The sequence below is a fragment of the Dromaius novaehollandiae genome, unplaced genomic scaffold (assembly GCF_036370855.1).
Source record: "Dromaius novaehollandiae isolate bDroNov1 unplaced genomic scaffold, bDroNov1.hap1 HAP1_SCAFFOLD_53, whole genome shotgun sequence".
Lineage (NCBI taxonomy): Eukaryota > Metazoa > Chordata > Aves > Casuariiformes > Dromaiidae > Dromaius > Dromaius novaehollandiae.
The window spans coordinates 1,238,647-1,245,644 of NW_026991301.1; positions in this window are offsets into that span (position 1 = coordinate 1,238,647).

The window sequence follows — 6,998 nt, forward strand, 5'->3', positions numbered from 1 at the left end:
TGAAGTCAAAGCAGTCCCAGTGCATCATACACCAGGGGCATTCCCTGGCTGCTGGCGGTGCTTGTGAGGTCACAGCAGCCTCAGTGCCTCCTAGGCCAGTGTCAGGCTCATGGCTGCTTTCTGTGTTTGTGAGGTCACAGCAGCCTCAGTGCCTCCGAGGCCAGTGGCAGGCTCCTGGCTGCTGGCTGAGCTTGTGAGGTCACAGCAGCCTGAGTGCCTCCTAGGCCAGTGGCTAGCTCCTGGCTGCTGGCTGTGCTTGTGACATCACAGCAGCCTCAGTGACTCATAGGTTAGTCTACAGCGCCTCCTGCTGGCTGTGTTTGTGAGGTCACAGCAGCCTCAGTGCCTCCTAGGCCAGTGTCAGGCTCCTGGCTGCTGGCTGTGCTGCTGAGGTCACAGCAGCCTGAGTGCCTCTGAGGCCAGTGGCAGGCTCATGGCTGCTGGCTGTGCTTGTGAGGTCACAGCAACCTCAGCGCCTCATAAGCCAGTGGCAGGCCCCTGACTGCTGGCTGTGCTGGTGAGGTCACAGCACCGTCCGTGCCTCCTAGGCCAGTGGCAGGCCCCTGGCTGCTGGCTGTGCTGGTGAGGTAACAGCAGCCTCAGTGCTTCATAGGGCAGTGGCAGGCTCATGGCTGCTGGCTGTGCTGGTGAGGTCACAGCAGCCTGAGTGCCTCTGAGGCCAGTTGCAGGCTCCTGGCTACTGGCTGTGCTTGTGAGGTCACAGCAGCCTGAGTGCCTCATAGGTTAGTCTACAGCGCCCCCAGCTGGCTGTGTTTGTGAGGTCACAGCAGCCTCAGTGCCTCCGAGGCCAGTGTCAGGCTCCTGGCTGCTGGCTGTGCTTGTGACGTCACAGCAGCCTCAGTGCCTCCGAGCCCAGTGGCAGGCTCCTGGCTGCTGGCTGTGCTTGTGAGGTCACAGCAGCCTGAGTGCCTCCTAGGCCAGTGGCAGGCTCATGGTTGCTGGCTGTGCTTGTGAGGTCACAGCAGCCTGAGTGCCTCATAGGTTAGTCTACAGCGCCTCCTGCTGGCTGTGCTTGTGAGGTCACAGCAGCCTCAGTGCCTCATAGGTTAGTCTACAGCGTACCCTGCTGGCTGTGTTTGTGAGGTCACAGCACCCTCAGTGCCTCCTAGGCCAGTGTCAGGCGCATAGCTGCTGGCTGTGCTTGTGAGGTCACAGCACCCTCAGTGCCTCATAAGCCACTGGCAGGCCCCTGACTGCTGGCTGTGCTGGTGAGGTCACAGCAGCCTGAGTGCCTCTGAGGCCAGTGGCAGGCTCATGGCTGCTGGCTGTGCTTCTGAGGTCACAGCAGCCTCAGTGCCTCCTAGGCCAGTAGCAGGCTCATGGCTGCTGGCTGTGCTTGTGAGGTCACAGCAGCCTCACTGCCTCCTAGGTTAGTCTACAGGGCCCGCTGCTGGCTGTGCTTGTGAGGTCACAGCAGCCTCAGTGCCTCCTAGGCCAGTGGCATGCTCATAACTGCTGGCTGTGCTTGTGAGGTCACAGCAGCCTGACTGCCTGTGAGGCCAGCGGCAGGCTCCTGGCTGCTGGCTGTGCTTGTGAGGTCACAGCAGCCTCAGTGCCTCCTAGGTTAGTCTACAGGGCCCGCTGCTGGCTGTGCTTGTGAGGTCACAGCAGCCTGAGTGGCTCCTAGGCCAGTGGCAGGCTCATGGTTGCTGGCTGTGCTTGGAATGTCACAGCAGCCTGAGTGCCTCCTAGGCCAGTAGCAGGCTCCTGGCTGCTGGCTGTGCTTGTGAGGTCACAGCAGCCTCTGTGCCTCATAAGTTAGTCTACAGGGCCCCCTGCTGGTTATGCTTGTGAGGTCACAGCAGCCTCAGTGCCTCATAGGCCAGTGGCAGGCCCATAGCTGCTGCCTGGGCTCGTGAGGTCACAGCAGCCTCAGTGCTTCACAGGCCAGTGGCAGGCCCATAGCTGCTGGCTGTGCTTGTGAGGTGCCATCAGCCTCCTTTTCCTGTAAGCCAGAGGCAGGCCCATAGCTGCTGGCTGTGCTTGTCAGGTCACAACACTCCTACAGCCTGATAGGCCCGTGGGAGGCCCCATCTGCTGGCTGCCTTTTGAGGTCACATTTGTCTCTGTACCTTATAGGGCAATGGCAGGCCTCTGGCTCCTCGCTGTGCTTGTGAGGTCACAGCAGCCTCAGTGCCCTATAGGCCAGTGGCAGGCCCATAGCTGCTGGCTGTGCTTGTCAGGTCACAGCAGTCCTATTGCCTGACAGGCCAGTGGCAGACCCACAGCTGCTGGCTTTGCTTGTGACGTCACAGCAGCCTCAGTGTCTTATAGGGCAGTTGGATGCCCATGCCTGCTGGCCGTGCTTGTGAGGTCACAGCAGCCTCAGTGCCTGATAGGCCAGTTCGAGGCCAATGACTGCTGGGTGGGCTTGTGAGGTCAGAGAAGCCTCAGTGCCCTATAGGGCAGTGGCAGGCCCCTGACTGTTTACTGTGCTTCTGAGTTGACAGCAGTGTCAGCGCCTCATTGGGCAGTGGGAGGCCCCTGGCTGCTGCCTGTGCTTGTGAGGTCACAGCAGCCTCCGTGCCTCATAGGCCAGTGGCAGGCCCAAAGCTGCTGTCTGTGCTTGTGAGGTCACAGCAGTCCCATGGCCCGATAGGCCAGTGGCAGGCCCATAGATGCTGGCTGTGCTTGTGAGGTCACAGCAGCCTCTGTGCCCTATAGGGCAGTGGCAGGCTCATGGCTGTTTGCTGTGCTTGTGAGCTCACAGCAGTCCCATTGCCTGATAGGCCAGTGTGACGCCATTGGCTGCTGGCTGTGCTTTTGAGCTCACAGCAGTCTGAGTGCCTGATAGCCAGTGGCAGACCCACAGCTGCTGGCTGTGCTCGTGAGGTCACAGCAGTCCCATTGCCTGATAGGCCAGTGCGAGGCCATTGGCTGCTGGCTGTCCTTTTGAGCTCACAGCAGTCTGAGTGACTGATAGGCCAGTGGCAGGCCTCTGCGTGCTGGCTGCATTTTGAGGTCACCTTGGTCTCAGTGCCTCATCAGGCAGTGGGATGCCCATGGCTGCTGACTCTGCTTGTGAGCTCACAGAATTACCAGTGCCTGATAGGCCACTGGCAGGCCCCAGGCGGCTTCCTGTCCTTGTCAGGTCACATCAGCCTCTGTGTCTGATAGGGAAGTGGAAGGTGTTGTAGAGGCCTCTGAGTGCCTTTTTTTGCAGTGCAGGGTCCTCAGGGTGCTTTTTTTTGCAGTGTAGTAGCCTCCAAGTGCCTTTTTTTGCAATGTAGGGGCTTCCGAGTGCCTTTTTTGTGGTGCAGGGACCTCCAAGTGCCTTTATTTCCAGTGTACAGGCCTCCGAGTGCCTCTTTTTCCAGTGCAGGAGTCTCCGAGTGCCTTTCTTGGTGGTGCTGGGCCCCCCGAGTGCCTTGTTTCACATTGTAGCAGCCCCCAAGTGCCTTTGTTTGTGCTGTAGGGGCCACTGAGTGCCTTTTTTTGTGGTGTAGCGCCCTCCGAGTGCCTTTTTTTGCATTGTAGCAGCCTCCAAGTGCCTTTTTTGTGGTGCACTGGCCTCCGAGTGCCTTTTTTTCCAGTACAGGGGCCTCCGAGTGCCTTTCTCTACAGTGTAGCAGCCTCCGAGTGCCTTTTTTTGTGGTGCAGGGCCCTGCGAGTGCCTTTTTTTCCGGTGTAGGGGCCTCAGGGTGCCTTTTTTTGCATTGTAGCAGCCTCTGAGTGCCTTTTTTTCCAGTGCAGGAGCCTCCGAGTGCCTTTTTGGTGGTGCTGGGCCCTCTGAGTGCCTTGTTTCACATTGTAGCAGCCCCCAAATGCCTTTTATTGTGCTGTAGGAGCCACCGAGTGCCTTTTCTTGTGATTCAGGGGCCTCTGAGTGCCTTTTTTTGCATTGTAGCAGCCCCCAAGTGCCTTTTTTTGTGGTGTGGTCCTCCGAGTGCCTTTCTTTTGTGGTGTCGGGGCCTCTGAGTGCATTTTTCTTGCGGTGCACTGGCCTCCAAGTGCCCTGTTTTTCAGTGCACTGGCCTCCAAGTGCCTTTTTTTGCGGTGCAGGGGCTACTGAGTGCTTTTTTTGCTGTGCGTGGGCCTCAGGGTGCATTTCTTTGCAATGTAGTAGCCTCCAAATGCCTTTCTTTGCAATGTGGGGGCCACCGAGTGCCTTTCTTGGTGGTGTAGGGGCCACGGAGTGCCTTCTTTTGTGGTGCAGGAGCCTCCGAGTGCCTTTTTTTCTGGTGTACAGGCCTGCAAGTGCCTCTTTTTCCAGTGCGGGAGCCTCCGAGTGCTTTTTTTTGTGGTGCAGGGCCCTCCAAGTGCTTTTTTTTGCGTTGTAGCAGCCTCCAAGTGCCTTTCTTTTCACATTGTAGCAGCCCCCGAGTGCCTTTTTTTGTGCTATAGGGGCCAGCAAGTGCCTTTTTTCGCGGTGCAGGGGCCTCAGGGTGCATTTTTTTGCAGTGTAGTAGCCTCCAAGTGCCTTTTTTTGCAATGTGGGGGCCTCCGAGTGCCTTTCCTTGTGTGCACTGGCCTCCAAGTGCCCTGTTTTTCAGTGCACTGGCCTCCGAGTGCCCTTTTTTGCGGTGTGTAGGCCTCTGAGTGCCTTTTTTTGAGGTGCAGGAGCCTCCGAGTGCCTTTATTTCCAGTGTAGGGGCCTCCGAGTGCCTTTTTTTGCATTGTAGCAGCCCCCAAGTGCCTTATTTTTGTGCTGTAGGGGCCTCCGAGTGCCTTTCTCTGTGGTGTAGGGGCCTCCGAGTGCCATTTTTTCTGGTGAACAGGCCTGCAAGTGCCTCTTTTTGCAGTGCAGGAGCCTCCGAGTGCCTCTTTTGGTGGTGCTGGGCCCTCCGAGTGCCTTGTTTCACATTGTAGCAGCCCCCGAGTGCCTTTTCTTGTGCTGTAGGAGCCACCGAGTGCCTTTTCTTGTGGTTCAGGGGCCTCTGAGTGCCTTGTTTCACATTGTAGCAGGCCCCAAGTGCCTTTTTTGTGCTGTAGGGGCCTCCGAGTGCCTTTTTTTCCAGTGTAGGGGCAGCCAAGTGCCTTTTTTTGCGGTGCTGGGGCCTCAGGGGGCATTTTTTTCCATTGCAGGTGCCTCCAAGTGCCTTTCTCTGCGGTGTAGCGGCCTCCGAGTGCCTTTTTTTCCGGTGTACAGGCCTGCAAGTGCCTCTTTTTCCAGTGCAGGAGCCTCCGAGTGCCTCTTTTGGTGGTGCCGGGCACTCCGAGTGCCTTGGTTCGCATTGTAGCAGCCCCCGAGTGCCTTTGTGCTGTCGGGGCCACCCAGTACCTTTTTTTGTGGTGTGGTCCTCTGAGTGCCTTTTTTTGTGCTGTAGTGGCCACCGAGTGCCTTTTTTTACAGTGTAGTGGCCTCCGAGGGCTTTTTTTTTCCTCTGCAGGGGCCTCCGAGTGCCTTTGTCTGTGGTGTAGCGCCCTCCAATTGCCTTTTTTTGTGATGCAGTGGCCTGCAAGTGCCTATTTCTGCGGTGCAGGGGCCTCCGAGTGACTTTTTTTCATATGTAGGGGCATCCGAGGGCCCTTTTCTGGCGGTGCAGGGCCCTCTGAGTGCTTTTTTTCATGGTGCAGTGGTTTCCAAGTGCTTTTTCTTTGCAGTGGGGCCTCCGAGAGCCCTTTTTTTGCGGTGCAGGTCCTTCTGAGTGCCTTTTTTGCTGTGCAGTGGTCTCCGCGTGCCTTTTTTTGTGGTGCAGGTCCTCGCTCTGCTTGTGAGTTTGCTTCTGCCTCTGTGCTTGATAGGCCAGTGGCAGGGTCATGCCACCTGGCTTTGCTTGTGAGGATACTTGTGTCTGCATGCCGAAAAGGGCAGTGGCAGGCCCATGGTTGCTGGTTGTGTCTTACGATGTCACTTTGACCTGCATGCCATTGCATGCATGGCATGCATGGGCATGCACTGCCACGCCCATGGCTGCTGGTCTGCTTGGGTGTTCCCTTCTTTCTCCGTGTTTGATGCGCCATGGCAGGCCCAGAGCTGCTGGCTGTGCTTGTGAGGTCCCTTTGACCTCAGTGCCTGATGAGGCACTCAGAGCGCCATGAGTCCTGCCTGCGCTTCTGAGCTCACTTCTGCCTCAGTGCCTGATTGGCAAGTGGCAGGCCACTGGCTGCTTGCTGAGGTAGTGAGGTCATTTTTACCAGCAGCCCTAAACTTAGCGCTACGGGATGTTCAGAATCCTCCGTGACAGCCTCTAAGACTATTGCCAGTAGAAATGGGACCAAGACATTACCCAAACTGAGAAGTCCAGTGTGTCACTAACTACAAATTGTAGTGACTCTCGCCTGGTGCCGGAGAGACGATTGCACTGAAAACTTCCGCCTTCCATTGCCCGGGTCCCGGCAGACCCCGGTGATGCGTTCTAACGAACGCTCTTGTAATGGGAGTGTAACTTGTAAGTCTACGCCATTAGTTCTACCCTGCACTCTCAGGAGCAGGCTTTCAACACTCTCTCCTGCTTTAACCACTTCCCCAATGCTCTCCATTTTAACTTTCCCTGCGGTCACTGCAGGAACAGCCCGACCATCTCCGCAGAGCTCCCACGCAGTTAAATCAACCGGAACACAAAAGTTACTGTTGAACCCTTTGTGGTCTCTAAAACCTGTAGCGTTACTCAGGCAAGAGAACATGTCTATGATTAAGCCATCCTGTCTGCCATTTTTAAATATAGCTTACACCACATGGATGGAATGGTTACGCAAGCGGACCTGAAGCGCCAAATGGCGAGAAAGAAAGGATGTCAGTGGTGTTACAGGGCCAGGATTAGGAGTTCTAAATAGCATCGATGCTGAGGCATTAGTGAATAAGCAAGTGCCACAAACAGAGATGTGTCTAGATTAGACAAAGCAAAGCCATTACGATCATCTCTGTTACCTCTTGGACGTAATCAACGGTGCTCCTCTCAGATTTCTACCTCAGTGGGAGCTCAAAGAAGGCAAGCTCATCAGCTTCCTTAGTTGCAGCAGGAGGAGCTCAAACTAATGTTTCTTTGGCGGTCCATTGTATCCAAGCCAAATGGACACAATCCGGACCAGTTGCA